At 41.0% G+C, this 17,280-nt stretch overlaps 1 protein-coding gene across 2 annotated transcripts in view; it reads right to left on the reverse strand.

Moving 5' to 3' along the window:
* The window catches only part of ple (tyrosine hydroxylase ple), a 245,422-nt gene that overhangs the window by 45,715 nt on the left and 182,427 nt on the right, over positions 1-17,280 (reverse strand). The window lies entirely within an intron of this gene.

The raw sequence follows: 17,280 nt of genomic DNA on the forward strand, positions 1-17,280 counted from the left end.
ATAATCATCTTGTGATGTCTGGGTGGTTGAAATGACTTCCCCCCCCCCCACCCTGGGAAGTTTATTCGTGACTATCTTGTATACACCACTCCCCAGGGTTCGGTGTTCCCTGTTGTGCTAACAAAAGTCTCCCAGGCCCTGCGTTTGCTCTTAACGATCGCATTTGTGTAGCTGTTTCTGGCTTCTCTATATCTTTCCCTTAAAGCTTCAACCTCATGGGCCGGCAATGTGCGCCTTGCCCGTTGGAATTGTTTTCTTCTTTTAATTGTTTCCCGTCTGAGCTGTTGAATTTCCAGGGTCCACCGGAGGACAGCCCCCCCCCCCCCCCCGTATCGGGCTTCTTCTTTTTATTGCTGCATTGCTGGCTTCTGTTATTATCTTGGTTACTTTAGTTTGGGTTTTATTTGGTTCCTCGAGCTGATTTGTCTCAGTTAGGTGTTGGGCCATTGCTGGTATTAGGATTTCCTTAAAACGTTCCCAATTTGCTTTGCGAATGGCATTGCGGCTTTGTATTTGCTTGGATATTGGGGCTCTGTCAAGTTACCTTGCTATCTGATAGGTAACCACTCTGTGATCGGACGTTGTCCACGAATCCCGAATGTAGGAACAGGAGTTGTAGGTGTTAATAACTTTTAATGTTGGATTTTAAAATAATTGCTGACTCTTCAATTAATCCTAGATGTCATGTACGCCGTGTAGTTGAAACTTTTCGGCAATAGGAAGACAAACGATGTCATGAGATTCTTCAACCAAACGTGCTGCTACAAGGGTAGACAGTTTATTTTTTTTTTTTTCACACACCTATTACATTCTGAAGAAAAATGCTGAGATGATGATGAACATAGGTGTTAGAAGGATGTTTGCTGTTGTTAGTTTTACGGCGCAACGGTAGCTAAAGGCCAAGGACAAGATGTTTGCAAGCAGATGTATTAGGAGGAAGGATAAATGATGGACTATGATACGAACCGGCCTGGTATTATCTAGCTATGCAGACAGTTCAACAGGGTAAGAGTTAGACGTTAACTTCTCACTAGAGTTGTAGACAGAACCTAGAATAGTTCCATAAAATTGCATGGCGAGTAGACCTTTCGACCAGATATCAGGATTTAGATACTTTTGAAGGTCACAATCCTTTAGCTAAATTCTGAAGTATGCGTATGTGGGATGTTTGGTTTTCATCTTGAAAGCACTACCCGGAATTTCTAGCTCTAATAGTAGCTGATCCATCTGTTGGGAGGTACTATTGAGATCTAGTCTGCTAACAAAAATATTATTACTTCTAAACATCAGACTATTTCTAATTTTAATACAAGATTGCATATTTCTTGTTCCTGTTATGCTAGCATATCTGTTTTTTTTTCCGCGGGGAAACTTGAAGTTTGAAGGCAAGCTATTATGGGTAGGCACTTCATGATTAGGATCAAAAGGATAATTTTGACAGTGCATGTACATACTGCCAGGTTTCTGTTGATTGCTAATCGTGGTGAGTATCAGTTGTATGCCTGTGTCAACAATACATTGCGAGGAAATGGGATTGGGGTCTCGGAGAGAATGAAAGATAGAACTAATTTTATAGATGGTGCTGGTGTTGTTTCTGGATCAAATTCTTCAGCATTTGGACTGAGGGCAGGATCTGCAGCAGTCTGATAAACATAAGAAGGTATTTGAGGGCTCTCGACCATTGCCTTTCAGTCAAGAAGCATGTGGTAGTATTTAAATTGTTGATCTTCTATTCTGAAAAAATGCTGTTTAATATCATCATTCTCTCTAAATTGTTTTCTCAGCATTTGTTCCAGGGTAACAAATGAGATATTGTTCGGGGATGTTGTAAGTGGGGGGGGGGGGGGAGTTTAGGAAATGTCCTCAGTTTGTGTGGAAACATCTAAGGTTGACTTCCTTGTATGATGTAAGGGCTTAGGAGATGGTAATAAATTGATAGAAGAAGATGAAGGATTGTCAGAGTAGCATGGGAGATCAGCATCTGTTGGGGTATTCTGACACTTTAGCTTATGCTGATTCGAAGGCGACTGTAAATTCGAACTTTCATTGTTAGCTTTTTTACAGGAAGGACATCTGCATTTATTTTTTAATGCACTTGATGACTTTGAAAAATTTTTTTAATCAATGAACATAAACACAATAAATCATACTGAAACTTTCGCAGATAACCCAATTACGAACTGTTTTTAGACATACGTTGCATGAAACTGCTTCTTTAGGTGTCATGCTGAAGATAAAAAAATTACTTTGAATACTAGTAGACAGAATATACAAATAAGGAGGTGGTCCGTTATTGACACAGCAGGGTACCGTAGCGAAGAGTCAGAATGTTCGAGTAGCTAGACGACAGACAGATCGGATGTAGGTGTGGCTAATGAAAAAATTGCTGGAAGGCCGCAGGAACAATCCAATTTCTTTGTCATAAGACCACAAATGGCCTTATGACAAAGAAAGCACTACATTCAAAAGTCAACCAGCGTTTCTGTACTAGCTACGCTAAGCAAAGGCTAGCGAGAACGTTAGACACTATAAAAACTTCAACTCAAATATGAAGACTTCATAAAAACCATCCAAGCTGCTCGATAATCATCTAAGGAACATGTCAGCGCACAAATTTACAGAAATGCCAATTAAAAAGCACTTATAAATTACTATAAAGCAGGAGCTAAATCACAGACGTCTAACACCTAGGCCACCTAATATACAAGAGGAAAATAGTGTGAAAAAGAACTGAAGAGCACCTGCATTAGTGGAGAAGTTAGAAGACAGAGAGCCATTTGCCATCACCCATAATGAGCGGTAGTAAGAAAACTGGTTACTCAATTGCAGTTGGCAAACTATAAGATGGAAGATTATTGAAAAGACCTTTATGCCAAATACTATCAAAAGCCTTTGAAATGCCAAGAGCAACTGCTTGAGTTGTTTCACCAAACGTTTCCACTGAATTTGTCCATAGATGAGTAACAAAAGCCAGTATTTCACCGGTGAATCGACATTGGCGGAAGTTTAAGAGTTTGCGGTTAATTGATTTCTCTAAGAAGTGCAATGGGTTGATAATTAAGGGGGTGGAATTTATCACCCTTATTTGAAACTGCATATAAGCAAATTTCCAAGCAGAAGAGAAAACCCCTGTGGCATAAGAAAATCAAAAAAAGGCCACACACAATAGGAGTAAGCTGAAGAGCACAGGTTTTGAGAATAAGGGGAGAAATACAATCAGGATCTTGTCCTGATGGCATTTCTCTGCATCAGGACTGTTCAAATTCTTCTGACATCCTTTTCACGGAAGACAACCAGGCGGCATTAATGGAGTGTACTGGGAATGATAGGAGTGATTTACCAAGATCATCAATACATGAGTTGGAAGAAAAGTATAGGATGCTAACAGGTCAGCTTTATTTTTGGCTAAGATGGAAAAAGTACAATCCGGTTTTGACAGAGTTGGGAATAGCATTTTTTGCAAGAGACCAGAATGCTTAATTATCATTTGAATAATAATCAAGTTTTCTACTCTTAGCCTGTTCAAAATCTAGTTTGGACTGATTACTATCTGCTTTACAATTGTTTCGAGCTTTGGTATAGGCATAAAATGAACCTCGAGATTTAGATACAAGCCAGTCGCGATATGCAACATTCTTATCTTGAACAGCCTTAACACATTTATTGGAAAACCAAGGTTTAGATAAAGGACGAGATTTTAAGGTCGTGTGTGGAATGAAGGATTTCATCGCCACAAGAATGATTTCATTGATTCGATCTGAGCAAACGAGGATTTGAAACAGTATCTAAGGCCACGTTCGCTGTACGTGAGAAGACGTGTCCGTTTATGCTCCTCAATTAATGTATAATTTTATAGTACTACAGTTCAATAATGCGGTGAGTTTTATATCATTCGAATTTGAATCAAGTTTAATAATTCGGTTCTCTATCCGGATCAGTTGCGGAAGTCCGAGGTAAATAGATATTTTTGATTTATGTATTAATCTTTCTATATAACTCCAGTGTGCTATGCGCTGCCCTGTTTTCCCCTTCTGCTTAATCCCTACTCCTGGTCGTGTGTAAGCTATTCAATGCCGCGTGGTGTCACTTCTCGAAAGTCACAAGAGCTAAGGGCATTTGGCCTTCGAAGTTACTGTTCAGCCATTCCATCACAAATCTACTTGCTCCTCTTGAGGGACGTGGCAGAAAGCTCGTTGGACAATTCCATCGTCAACATATCTAAGCACAGTTATTCTAACCTCCCTAGGCACTGGTGCAAGCCTACAGAAGTGAGGAAAACCATTTTCGGTCATAAAAATTCAACACCACCGCGGAATAGTCCCGTCACTCAACGGACAGCAAATTATACCGAAACGAACGAGTCAGATGAGTAAGCCCAAAAAAAACCTGCCGCAATGCGTCAGATTCTTCCCTCTCTGCTCCTAAACGATAACAAACATGGCCCAACCGATGCGAGTGAAATGCCTCAAAAATCGCGCGCATCCGAACCAACGGACTTGGTGACGATGCTCAAAGAATTAGCATTGATAAAGAAACATGCTCTTAAGAAGGAAAGGGAATTTATGCAATTAATACAGGCAGTGCAGGGGGAAATTAAGGAAAATACACCAATCATTTGAGCAAACTGCTGGCAAAGTAGGAAGACATCCGTGGAACTGCGAGCACTCTTCAGGAATTTCATAGCAGGCCTCCTGGTAGCTGTCATAGCCTCAGTCCAGCCAAGAAATTAAATGTAGCGACTCGGACCGAAACCTTCGAGTCGGGTCAAGTACCTAATGCATAAATTTCCTTCTGTCAAGGAGATTTATGATAATCCCAACAGCGCTTCCCGTGTAAATGAAAGCGCTCTAGATTCACTCCTTAATGAAACAGAATACTGTAAATTCTTAAACCCATTAGAGAAGCGACGCCAGAATGATAAAGCGACGATGGACCACAGCTGCATTGAAGCATTGGACTACATCTATTCTGTTAATAATAATCGCAATTCGTCGCAACCATTCCAAGTGAATAAGAATACCCGTTCAAATGGATTCCGTGATGGGCCCCATATAATAGGAGACCCAATATATATTCAGTGCACCCCATAATCGGTAGGGGCGCCTCCGTAGCCAGGTGGGAAGGCCAGCAGTGCGTAGCACACGCTTCTTGATTAGACCGGGGTTCGAGCCCGTCACCACCAAATACGGAGGATGCGGAAAGGTCAGGGAATGACCACCGCATATCCGGAGCAATATGGCCTTAGTTGCTAATGCTCCTAAAAAACCAAATAACAACAACAACCATAATCGGTCAACAGTGTCCATTCCTCCAAGGTCCACTCCATCCGTACGAAGCAGTCTTCTGATTCAGGCGAACATCCGTATGCTCTTCCGACATGACGACCTTCTGCTAATGATTCTTAAAAGACCAAAGGAATTGATGGGAATGCTGCTCTCTCTGGTCAGCCTCGCCCTTTCCACACACTGTATACCCATATGCCTCTGAAGGAGCCCCTCAGTGGCACCTGGGCTCAATTCACAGCACTTTCTCCCCATCCTAGGTCCTCCCGGTCAGCTGCTTCTCAATCTCCAACAAATCAGCTACCCCCGCTCACCAATCAGAGGTATTTATTATAGGCAGCTCCAAATTATGACAACGTGAATTTCCCTCCATTGATCGGGTGTATGCGGTCTCTTTCATCACCACCCCATGAAGTTGCTTCTGACAATGCCACTTTCTCCTTGATGCCTACAGTTGAAGTTATGTCCACTTCCTGCGCTGATAACAGAGTAGAGGCTGTAATCGCGCGTGACTGTTTCATCCATTGGAGTAGCTGCTCTATGAAGTTAAATCTGCCCCTGGATTAGCTCATGAGTTTGTAACAACGTTTGACCCTGGTACACCCCGACAGGACGTTTGGAATTTGATATTAAGTAAGACTGGAGTGCACACCAGTGCCCGCCAAATGCGTACAATTGTTATGCATCTTTTTCGATGTCGCATGTTCGCCCTCTGATTTAGCTACAATACTTAACTCTCACTTGTGGCCGCTAGGCTCAAGGGTCAAGGAAATTTTGGGAAAATTCCCGAGTCGCTGTTTCCATAAATCGTCAGTAGCAAATAAAGAATCGAAAGACATTGGGTCTGACAGGCTCTGCTCAATTTTTACTCAAAACGTCAGGGGCTTCTGCAGTAAGCTCCACTCCCTGCAATCACTCTTGTTCCTCGAGCAATTTGGGATTATTTGCCTTACAGAAGTCTGGATGTCTTTCAATAATCAGCTCGATACTTTGTTCAGAATCTCGTCTTATCATGCACCTACTAATAATCGTATAGGAAGAAGAGAGGGAGGTGTTATAATTATTTACCATCCTACCTTTTCACTTTCCTGCCTAAGGATCAGCAGTACAGGACGCTTTGAAAAGCTTTGTATGCCAGTGTTATACACTGTGCTGCCACTTTATTAGGTACACCTACCTAGTAGCGTGTTGAGCCTCCTTTAGCCTTCAAAACAGCCTGAATTCGTCTAGGCATGGATTGAACAAGATGCTGAAAACGTTGTGCAGGAATGGAGTACCATGCAGACATGAGTGTGTCACGCAGTTCCTTGAGATTCGACTGATGTGTAGGCCTGCAGCGAACAGCCTTTTCCAGCTCATCCCAAAGATGTTCATTAGGATTGAGATCCAGGGACTGAGCGGGCCACTGCAGCAAAAAGAAAAGTCATTGTCATGTTCCTGGAACCATTCCATAGTGATTCGAGCTTTGTGCACCGGCGCATTATTCTGCTGGAAGTAGCCATCTGACTGAGGATAAACTGTCAACATGAACGGATGCACTTAGTCAGCAACGATGTTAAGGTACGATGTGGCATTCAGACGTGAATCTACGGGTATCAATGAACCCAAAGTGTGCCAAGAAAACATTCCTCACACCATAACACTGCCCCCACCACCTTGCACAGTAGTCGTCAGACATGACGGGTCCATGGATTCATGTTGTTTTCGCCAAATTCTGAGCTTTCCATCAACATGATGCACCAGGAACTTCGACTCGTCAGACCAAGCAAATGTTTTCCAATCCTCGAGAGTCCAGTGCTGGTGTTGCTATGCTCACAGGAAGCTTACTCTCTTGTTCTTCATTGATAACAAAGGTACGCGATGTGGCCGTCGGCTGTTGTAACCCATTCGCGACAAAGTGCGACTAGTGGTCCGTCGCGATATTTTGTTCTGCGCACCAAGGTTGTATTTTGACGTGATGTGCGACATTGTAGCCCGTCTGTTTGCTTTCACAATTCTAGCCATCCTCCTCTGACCTCTCTCATCAACAAGTGATTTTCTTTCACGGGAGTGCCGTTGAGAGGATGTTTTCTGTTCGTTGCCCCATTCTCGATATACCTTTGAAACTGTGGTGCGTGAAAAGATCAGGAGAACTGAGAGAGAGAGAGAGATAATCTTTATTACCCTTTACGGCCATAAAGCCAGGGGCTTACAGTTTCCCAAACTTCCGGGAAAATTGAACAATTTTTTCAGAGCTGCTTTGTCCAGCACATCTTGCACCTACTACCATGCCACGTTCGAAGTCCGTTAGAACACTCCTTTTCTCCATTCTTGCTACGGTTTGTACGCTTAACTAATACTAGAAAGGTTGTTCTGCTGCATTTATATCTACAACTGTGGTCATGTGCCTTGCAGCGTTGTGGGACAAGCCATTTGTGTGCACAGCAGGGGTGTACTTGATAAAGTGGCAGCACAGTGTATGTGGAAATTGCCAGATCCAAATTTCTCTGATTTCTCTTCCACCTAATCATACATAAGACTCCATGGATGAATTGCTTTCATGGCTCGCGACCAACCCCACCTCTGATAAACCTATCTTTTTAACAGGGAACTTCAATATGCCTATTCCTAGACACTCGGAAGCTAGACGAGATCTCATCTCCTTCATTGAAAATTTAGGGCTGGATTTCCTTCAATCACAGCCTACAAGATGCAGCCAGTCGTTAGACCTTGTATTTCATCGTACTGCAGATTTAACGCCCACAGTTCCGACCTTTGCCTTTAATTCAGACCACAAACCGCTCGCCTTTGCTTTTACATCTCTGACGACGCGTCCTAGGGATGATGAATGATGAAGTCCTAACCAAAATCATTTTTTCAGTTAATTTCATCAAGCAAGATGTCATTGAGTTTTCTTACCTCAGCGAACTGATTTGACCTTTCCACCCTGCCGATTGATGAAGCCACTGATGGCCTTGTTTCCCTTGTGACGGCAATGGCAATTCAAGGAGCTTCAAAAACCATCAGAATCTCTAAATGGACAAAATCATGGTTCACAAGAGACCTGAAGCCCGCCTTTCTGCATACGCAGCGTGCCTTCAGGAAATGGAACAGCTTTTTAAAGTTAATAACATCGTGTGAACCACACACGATTTTATTAACTTTAAAAAGAAACGTGTATCTTTTCTGAAGCAAACACGACACTCCAACAATAGATATACAATATAGTTAACAGATTAGTATGCTCGAAGCGGCTATTTTGAAAACACTACAATTATATTCTAATGGGTGTTCAACCTCTTCATCGAATGGGTGAGCAATACTTTTGGTGAGAGTTGTGTAAAGGAATAATCTAATCGCCCCCTCTCCATCCCTTTATCAGAACATCCACAATGAAGACACAGGATATTTTAATCATAAATAAGGGAAATCCATAAGGCCTGACAATAGTTTTGTTTGGTAGATCGTTAATAACTTCCATAAGATTTTCCTTTATGATATTAACAGTAAACAGGGGAGTCAAATCTACTGCCAGGCCTTATGGATTTCCCTTATTTATGATTAAAATATCCTGTGTCTTCATTGTGGATGTTCTTTTGCATATCTTTAGTGAAATTTTGCGAACATCTTCGGGCCGCAGATTTGGACACACTACTGCGTCAAACCCATTCCAAAGAATTCGAGGCCTAAAACTGCGAAGGATTTTCGACCTATCTTAGTGGGCTCTTTGCTCAGAGTTTTTTAAAAGACATTCCTAGCGCAAATAATTGAGCACTGTTTTCATCACAGACCGTACCACATTCACCAATCTCCTTCAAACGCTGTTTCACATACAGGAAGCTTTGAATTCTCGAACGCTGCTCGACATAAGGCCTGACGTAGCCCAGTGGTCAGGAGCGCGAGTGAATAGCACGCGTTTCTTGAGTGGACCGGGGTTCAAGCCCGTAACTACTAAATACGATAAATATTTATATTGACGATTTATTGTAAACTCTACTGACTTGGTTGTCGTGCCGGAGTATAAACAGAAAATTATTATTATTATTATAATTTTTCTTGACGTTAAATCTGCATATGACAGGATTTCAATCTTATGTTTACTTCAACATCCTGAAGAACTACTTCAGGATCTCCGATAACCTCACTGTACTCAAAAATATTTTGCAGGAAAAACGGGTCCTTGTTGAGTGCAGTGGTCCTCGCGATTTTTTTACTGTCGTCAAAATGGTTCCACAAGGTGGCGTTTTGTCAGCACCGCTGTTTGCAGCAACTTTGGAAAATCTACCAACAAATTTCCAAAACATGATATCGTACACCTACAATCTGAAGATCTTTATTCATTCGGTTCAGCCAGAGCAAGTACCCTCTGTCCAAAGAGCTGCAACAAAACAAATCTCTGAAATAAGCACCTTTCTTCAATACATTGGCCTTGAGCTAAATGCCGAAAAGTCTGCCCGGATGGCTTTTACAAAGACGAGAATAATAAACCCAATGCTCGTCTCTGTAAATGGATATCAAATTAAACTTGTCGACTCTCACAAGGACCTAGGTTTGGTCTGAGATTCGGACCCCTCTTTTCAAAAGCACATCAAGGAAGCTGAAAACAAATTCTTCGCAACTCTTTGGTCACAGGAACTGGTGGATTACTGCAATAGCAAGCTGATAGCTTTGTCCTGACTTGAGTGACACCTGTAGCACTCTACACATCGGAAATCTGGTCCTTTGCCCCTCCAACCTACCTGCGGCAGTTCTTGGGGCTTGAGTATTGGCTTCATTGATCCCCTCAATAGGACTTCAGGACATCCCCTTACTATCTTTTTGGCTATACTACATTCGCTGCATTTAATGACCTCGTGGAAGCAAATTTCATCAATTGCAACATAATTACCCTCTCTAAGCTCATTTCGGGTAGACTAGATACTCCCAGCATCGATAGCCTCATTTTGCCCAAGAATAACAAAAGATCTAACGGCAAACATTTGCGATCCGACCTGCCCTCAACCAAATCAGTTCGCTTAGTCATATGTTCCCAGCAAACACGATTGGACTCCTGAACGACTTAAATATCAACCGAGGCGATTTGCGTCTAAAAAGCCTACAGATCAAAAGTTTTTGCTGATACTTTCACAATCTTGCAATTTTAGATCTTTCATTTCGCCATCGCTTTCCATGGCTTTTGTGTTAGAGGATGATCTGCGCGCCTTCTCCTGTTCATGAGAGCATACAGCATCTTTCCGGCATTCCCGCACTCTTCTTGGACGGACGCTGAATGTATTTAGAGCATTTATGTTGAACATATTCTGTCTTAACCTTCTGTAATTACTTTGACTGGATTTATGTATCTTTTATATTACCCAATATAGGTATTTTATTATTATTATTGTTGTTAACAGCTACAAAACAGCAATCAAACGTGCCTGAGGGTGCAGCTACAAAGCATTATTACACAGCTTCAAAGCAGAAGCTTAGAGTATACATTTCCAAAGTAAAGAGAGAAGTAAATGTACATAAGACTAGCGAATTGAAATGTACAGATAAAACTAAATAAATAAAAGTAGGACTCATCCGTCCTATTTAAGTGAACAGGTAGGAGTAAGGCAGAGCACTGGTATTTCTTCACCCACATTACACAATCAGAGTCTTAGAACTTGCAAGAAGAGTCCACTTCAAGTCAGGTAACGGATGAGGTTAGCAATTTCAGTTGCCTCTTGAAGTGTCCGGGGGTGTCAAATATCTCAATATTTGCTTTGTTCATTGATCTTGCAGTCCTGTTGTAGAATCCATAATTTGTTCTCGCATAGAATAATTTCAGCAGTGGATGGTTTCTTAACGCTCTTGTCGGTGCGTTGAAATTTATTTGTGAGACGAGATGAGGGCAATTCAGGGTACCATTTAACATCTGGTTAAGAAGGAGTAAGTCGGCTTTATCTCTTCTTTTTTCCAGCTTTTTGAGTCCAAAGAATACACACCACCCTTGGTAGGATTTCTCATTGTATTCAAGGCCACTTTTAAAGCAAACGTACTGGATTTCTCTTTTTTGAATATTTTCAATTTCTAATTTTTGGTAAGCAACATGTGGGGACCAGACCTGTGAGGCAAATTCTAGGGCTGGCCTAACATAGATTTTGTAAAGAAAGATGAAAAGTGCCGACTGATTGAAGTCTCGGTTAATTATTTTCAGGAAACCTAGTTTTTTGCTAGCTGCCTTCACAATGTTAGAGACATGGACATCAAAGGAAAATGATTCTTTAATAAAGATACCTAAACTTTTGGCTGTACTAACTTTTTTGATTGCCTTGTTGATACAATAAGAAAAATTAAGTTTGTTTTTCTTGTGTGCATTAGCAAAGCTCATCAGCTCACACTTATTTTCATTGACTGCCATTTTGTTCTCCTTCAGCCACTGAATAACTCGTTGAAGAGCTTCGTTTAGGATTATGCAGTCATTGGTACTGCGAATTGCTTTATAGATTTTTATGTCGTCTGCAAATATGTTGATTTTGATTTGGTAGTCTCCAAGGGTGCTTGGCAGGTCGTTGATGTAGATAAGAAATAATAGCGGGCCTAAGGATGAACCCTGTGGGACACCAATTTCAGGTTTGAAAGGATATGAGGTTTTACCTTTAAATGTCACGGACATTTCTCTACCTTCCAAGTAGTTTTCAATCCAGTGTAGTGCCTGTCCTCTGAGACCATAGTGATGCAGTTTGTTGATTAGTCTCTGATGGACTACCTTGTCGAAGGCTTTGCTTAAATCAAGGAAGATGGAGTCGACTTGTTTTCCTTCGTCAAGCGCCTGGAATATATTCGAGACAAACGAAATCATATCTGTGCAAGTGGAACGACCCTTGATATTAATTTGTTATAGTTGTGTTTACCGTCCGAGCATTTGATTGCTGTCTTGGGTTGGATGTAACCTTTCCTTTACCTGAATTAAATAATAAAAAATGCGGTCAACGGTTGACAACGGAGAGAGGCTCCTTAGGAGAAGAGACCATCACCAAGTTGTGATCTGAGATGCTTAGAGCACCAATCACCTACGTTATACTTTGAAGGGTTTTTGTGAGAAAATGATCAAGCGTGTTGGCTGTTGTCAGGATAGTGTGGTATTCTGGTAGGTAAATGAACAGTCTGTGCGAGGCCATTACTAATTGAAAAGGCATTGCATCTCGACAGGTTGAGCTCGTGTGACTAGAAAACAGAAGCCAGCTGGAGTTGTGAACATCAAAATCACTAAGGAAAATTACCTCAGTTAGGAAAGTTGGGCCGGAGAAAGTCAAGTTTCAAAGAGTTCCATGTGATTAGTGGAGTTTAGGAAAACGATGGATGCAGCAGAAGTCTTTGACAGAATGTTGTTAAAGATATTTTGAGTCAGAGAAAATCGAAAAGAGGAGATTCCAAATTACTGTCTCTGACAGGGAATGTCAGCGCGGACATGCTCAGTACCACCTTTTGAAGCGAAAGGAATCGTACAGCGAATAGTTTGGACAACTGCAATGAGCAGTGGTTCGATCAACCGATAATTGGGATTCTGTCAGAAAAAGTACGTGGAGTATTAGCTGACTAAATTGAAATGGACATCACTGAGATTGTAATTGAGACAATGTATATTTGTGAAATGAACTATGAAGTGTTTGGGAGGTTTAGATCTTTTCACAAATAATTATTCTCTATTAGTTAGACTATTCATGATACATTTCAGTGAAAGAAATGGAGAAAGGACATGTTATTTGAAATAATGAAATTTTTAGAGATGGCATACACAAAATAAAATTCTGTAGGCAAGAATATACCCAGCTCCTTCACATAACGTGGCCTCGACAATGCCCCTTGCATTTACACTACACTTACTACCTGCAGTGGCTATCTGGCGGAGTAGAGGCAGCGAGATTACACACTAGCTGATCCGAAAGCCTCCTAGAGAATTACCAATCGGTTCGGTCCGGTGACTATCTAGCAGCTGGCCTGCGAACACCGTTTAAGAGCTATACCCTCGAAATGCAAGGAAAATTGGATCTCACCATGATGTCCATCGTAACCCCCAAACGACATCAATGAACTAAACTATCTTTGCCTGGTCGAAGAGATGGGGGAATTCCGGAGATTTTCTCTGGAGACTAAACATGGGTTCCACCACTTCAAGTGTCCAATAAGCAAAGTGGTGATATTTCACTGTTGATGAGAGTCATATACAAACTAATATTGTCTGATAACACAGAGGGGCGGCATTCCTCCGCGTGATTTAGTTGCCACAACTCTACCATTGCTTATATTGGTTCGCACTTGGGTGGTCACCTCCAGTATACTGGGTGCCGTGTTTCAGGACTTGCAAATGTGTGGGTTAAACCCAGGGTTACTAGCAGTCCCACCATCGTGAAGGTGCAAGCAGAGAATTTGGCTGTCACAGAATTACCAGACTTCGTCGAAATTCGGTCCACTTGAATTAAGTATCACCTGAATATCAGTTCCATCAGTAACCTTGAGTTCATGCGAATTTTAAATTTACTATTTTATAATAATACAGATGTTTAACAAAAGTAAATGAAACAAAATATACTGAATTGCTTTGTAATATTTTTAACTTAAAATGGCTGAATCTTTAAGGAGAATAGTCTATTTTTGGGTTCGAGAGGATTGCGAAGCCCCCCCAACCTAATTGTGGTTTATCATCCTTGGATAATTCTTATTAACGGCGTGCTTTGATAGGACTGCATCAAGAACTTGGAGGAGTAGCATCTGATGCCATGTACAGTTCATTAAATAAAGTCGCTCTCGTAATAATTAGATTACTGTGATGATTTGATTGGATTTATTGAATAAATGTTTTCTGCAGCAGCATGTTACAAAGACAACAAGAGAGCAGTACCATTGATCTAGTTATCAGCAATGATTCTTCATGAATTAAAAATCTGCAGACAAAAGAACCACTAGGTGGCAGTGACAACAGTGTATTGATGTAGAATTTACTTAAAGAAATAACTGTCATAAAGGGTAAAAGCAAAGGTTTTGCTTTCATAAAGGTGACTACAGTGATTTCAGACTGTTCTTAAATTCTATACAGTGGTACCCAATTGATGATGTTACCAACTTGATAAGCATTCAGAGAAGTAATTATAGAAGCTACTAGCTTTTCAGTACCAGTTAATAAATACTGTTCAAGGCTTAAACCTAAATACATGTGCCAGGTGATACCTGTGATAGATATAAACTAGTCTGCAATCAAGTTACAAAAGAAGGTTAGGCAAGCCAAGGCAGATTTTGAGAAATCTTTGGCAAAGGAGGCAAAGAAAATCATCAAAGACATTGCTGTTTTCCTTGCATCCAAAAAGGGCAAGGTAGTCTTTACTTAGATAAACACTAGAACGAAAGAGATGAATCACATTATTCTACTTGATATCAATAGGTTAACTGTTGATGGTCCTTCTCAGTTTGCTGATAAATTGAATGGGTAATTTGCATCCACATTTTGTACATAACGAATTCTTTAGAGAAGTGGCTATCAGAAGTTTATCAAACTCTAACAGAGAGCTAAATGATTTTGTAATAATAGATAGGAAAGTGGAATAGAAATTGGCGAAGTTAAACAAAAAAAGGCACCTGGGCTGGATGGGATCTATCCAGTTATATTAAAGGAGGTAAGGAAACCTTTGGCCATAATTATGAGAGCATCTTTGGATCCGAGACTGGAGATGGGAGAATATATCACCAATTCAAAAAAAGGAGAATCAAAGGGCGATATGAATAATTACAGATCTGTTGGCCTTCTGTTACAGGGAAAATAATGGATAGAGGGAGTTATGAGTGAGCACTGCTCTTCGTGGACTAATGTTCACAGGGTACAGTGCTGGCCCATTGTTGTTTCAATTTTTATTAATGATATTGATGAAGGTATATCAGGCTTAATGTCTAATTTTGCAGTTGATACAAAGGTTGGCAGGGTGCTTAATGACAATAATGAAGGTATTCTGCTGCAACAAAATCTAGGAAAAATTAGGCAGATGGGCTGGGAAATAGCAATTGAAGTTTAACGTTGACAAATGTAAGATACCGAATATGAGTACTGTAGCAGTAATCCCAAAGCAATGTACCAACAGTGTGGATAGTGGAAAATCAAAAGGATCTGGGGATAATTGTGCAGTCAGATATGAAGTTGTCTGAGCAATGTAGATAGGCTGCCAGGACAGCTCATAGGATTTTTGTCAGTGATATACTGGAACTTTGTTAGCAGGGATAAGGAGGCGATTATCGCATTGTATATGAAAATGGGCAGGGAACATCTTGAGTACTGCATACAGGTCTGCAGGCCTCCTTTTAAGAAGGATGTAGAGCTGCTTGAACTGATCCTGAGAAGTGCATCGAGACTGATGAGGGAAACAAAGGGGTGCGCTTACCAAGAAAGGCTTCAGTCTTGCAAATGCAACGTCTGGAGTCTAGGATATCCCTCCCACTCGGAGGCGATCTGATTGGGGTGTGTAAGGATGTGAATGGCGTGAGCAAACTCAATGCTAATGGGATTCTGTCTCTTGCTGAGACTATGCTCATGAGGGGAGATAAATTGAAGAAAGGGTAGTTGCGTAAGTTTGCCTTTAGCTGTCAGGTGGTCCATTTCTGGAAGAGGCTGCCATCCGTTGTTGTGAGAGCAGATAGCTTGAATAAATTCAAGGAAGAACTAGACAAACTATTGCAAGGGATAAATGGGTGAAATGGATTTTTTTGGCTGATGCTGTATAAGCTTGCTTTTTTTAATCATTTGCTAATACTAATACTGGGGAACACTACGGCATTCTGTTGGGCTCCTCTATGCAGGAGTTTCCAAGGATAGTATGGAGATTTATTTAACACAGGTTTGGTCACTCTTGTATGAATTTTATGATCTTTTTTTTTTTATGGTATTTTTTTAAATAATTTAATGCCTATTTGATCGAGAGAATGTTATTTCGTTATTTTAGTATCGTCATATTATGTAATTGGGGTTTTCCTTTAATTAAATAAACGAATTAAACTAAAACAAGAATTTGACTGTGTGCATTCTACGTTCGAGGAGAAGCTTTTAGTATATTAAGATCTGGACAATATTCATGGTTCTAATGTTTTGTAGGCGATAAACACATGGACGAGTTCCTTTAGGATCCAATACTCCATGGTGTGTACAGATTTAATGGTGGCGGAGGCTGCTGACGTCCATACCCCAGCGACGTCCATATGGGCCCTCGTGGGCAGCAAAGTTGGTAGAATCGCTCTCCTCCCAACACCGGACGGAAAAGATGAGTTCGAGTCCCGTCGATGACGTGAGAAATTTTTATGGGCCTTTTTCACAACGTTGCAGAGTTATTTGGTCTCAGATGAGAGTAGCATGGTTTTTTCTCCCGTAAACTCAAGTTTTTCGTCAGCAAACCGAAAATCAACCACAGAGCACACGCAATTTACAGACTGTATATATACGGTAGATCAATATGGCCTTAGATGCTGATGCTCCTAAAACCCTATTACAATAACAAGATCGATCTATGGCGTACTATAGGAGTTAATTCAATTCAGGCGAGTTGATTTGTTTTTCGAGTTGCATGTGCAGAACTAACTTAAGTTTATGATCAAAAGCCTACGCAGATCGAATTTTATTTGGGAACCGATATTGGGTCATCTTCAGTGGAAGTGCCTGCCTGGCAACCCAAAGGTCGCGGGTTCGAATCCCGCCTCGGGCTTGGACCAAAGTACTGCAAAAACCTTGGGAGGTGCATTATGGCCACAGAAGCCGATGCGCCAACAACTACCAAAAAAAAAAAACTACCACAGATTTAGTTTGGACCCATATCGCTGCAGACAGGATGATATTGTTTAGAGATATGGATATTCTTTGAAAGCTCAGACTTGTCTTGATTAGGTTGGATAAGTGTTATTATCTTAAATCTACACACACAGTGATTTCTTCGATGGAATCAATTAGTGCTATGACATCTGTTTAGATAAGAGCGGAGAGGGGAGGATAGATATTACAGCTATTCTTATGAATAGGTTTTTT

The sequence above is a fragment of the Mastigoproctus giganteus genome, chromosome 10 (genome assembly GCF_048544385.1).
Source record: "Mastigoproctus giganteus isolate SK-2022 chromosome 10, ASM4854438v1, whole genome shotgun sequence".
Lineage (NCBI taxonomy): Eukaryota > Metazoa > Arthropoda > Arachnida > Uropygi > Thelyphonidae > Mastigoproctus > Mastigoproctus giganteus.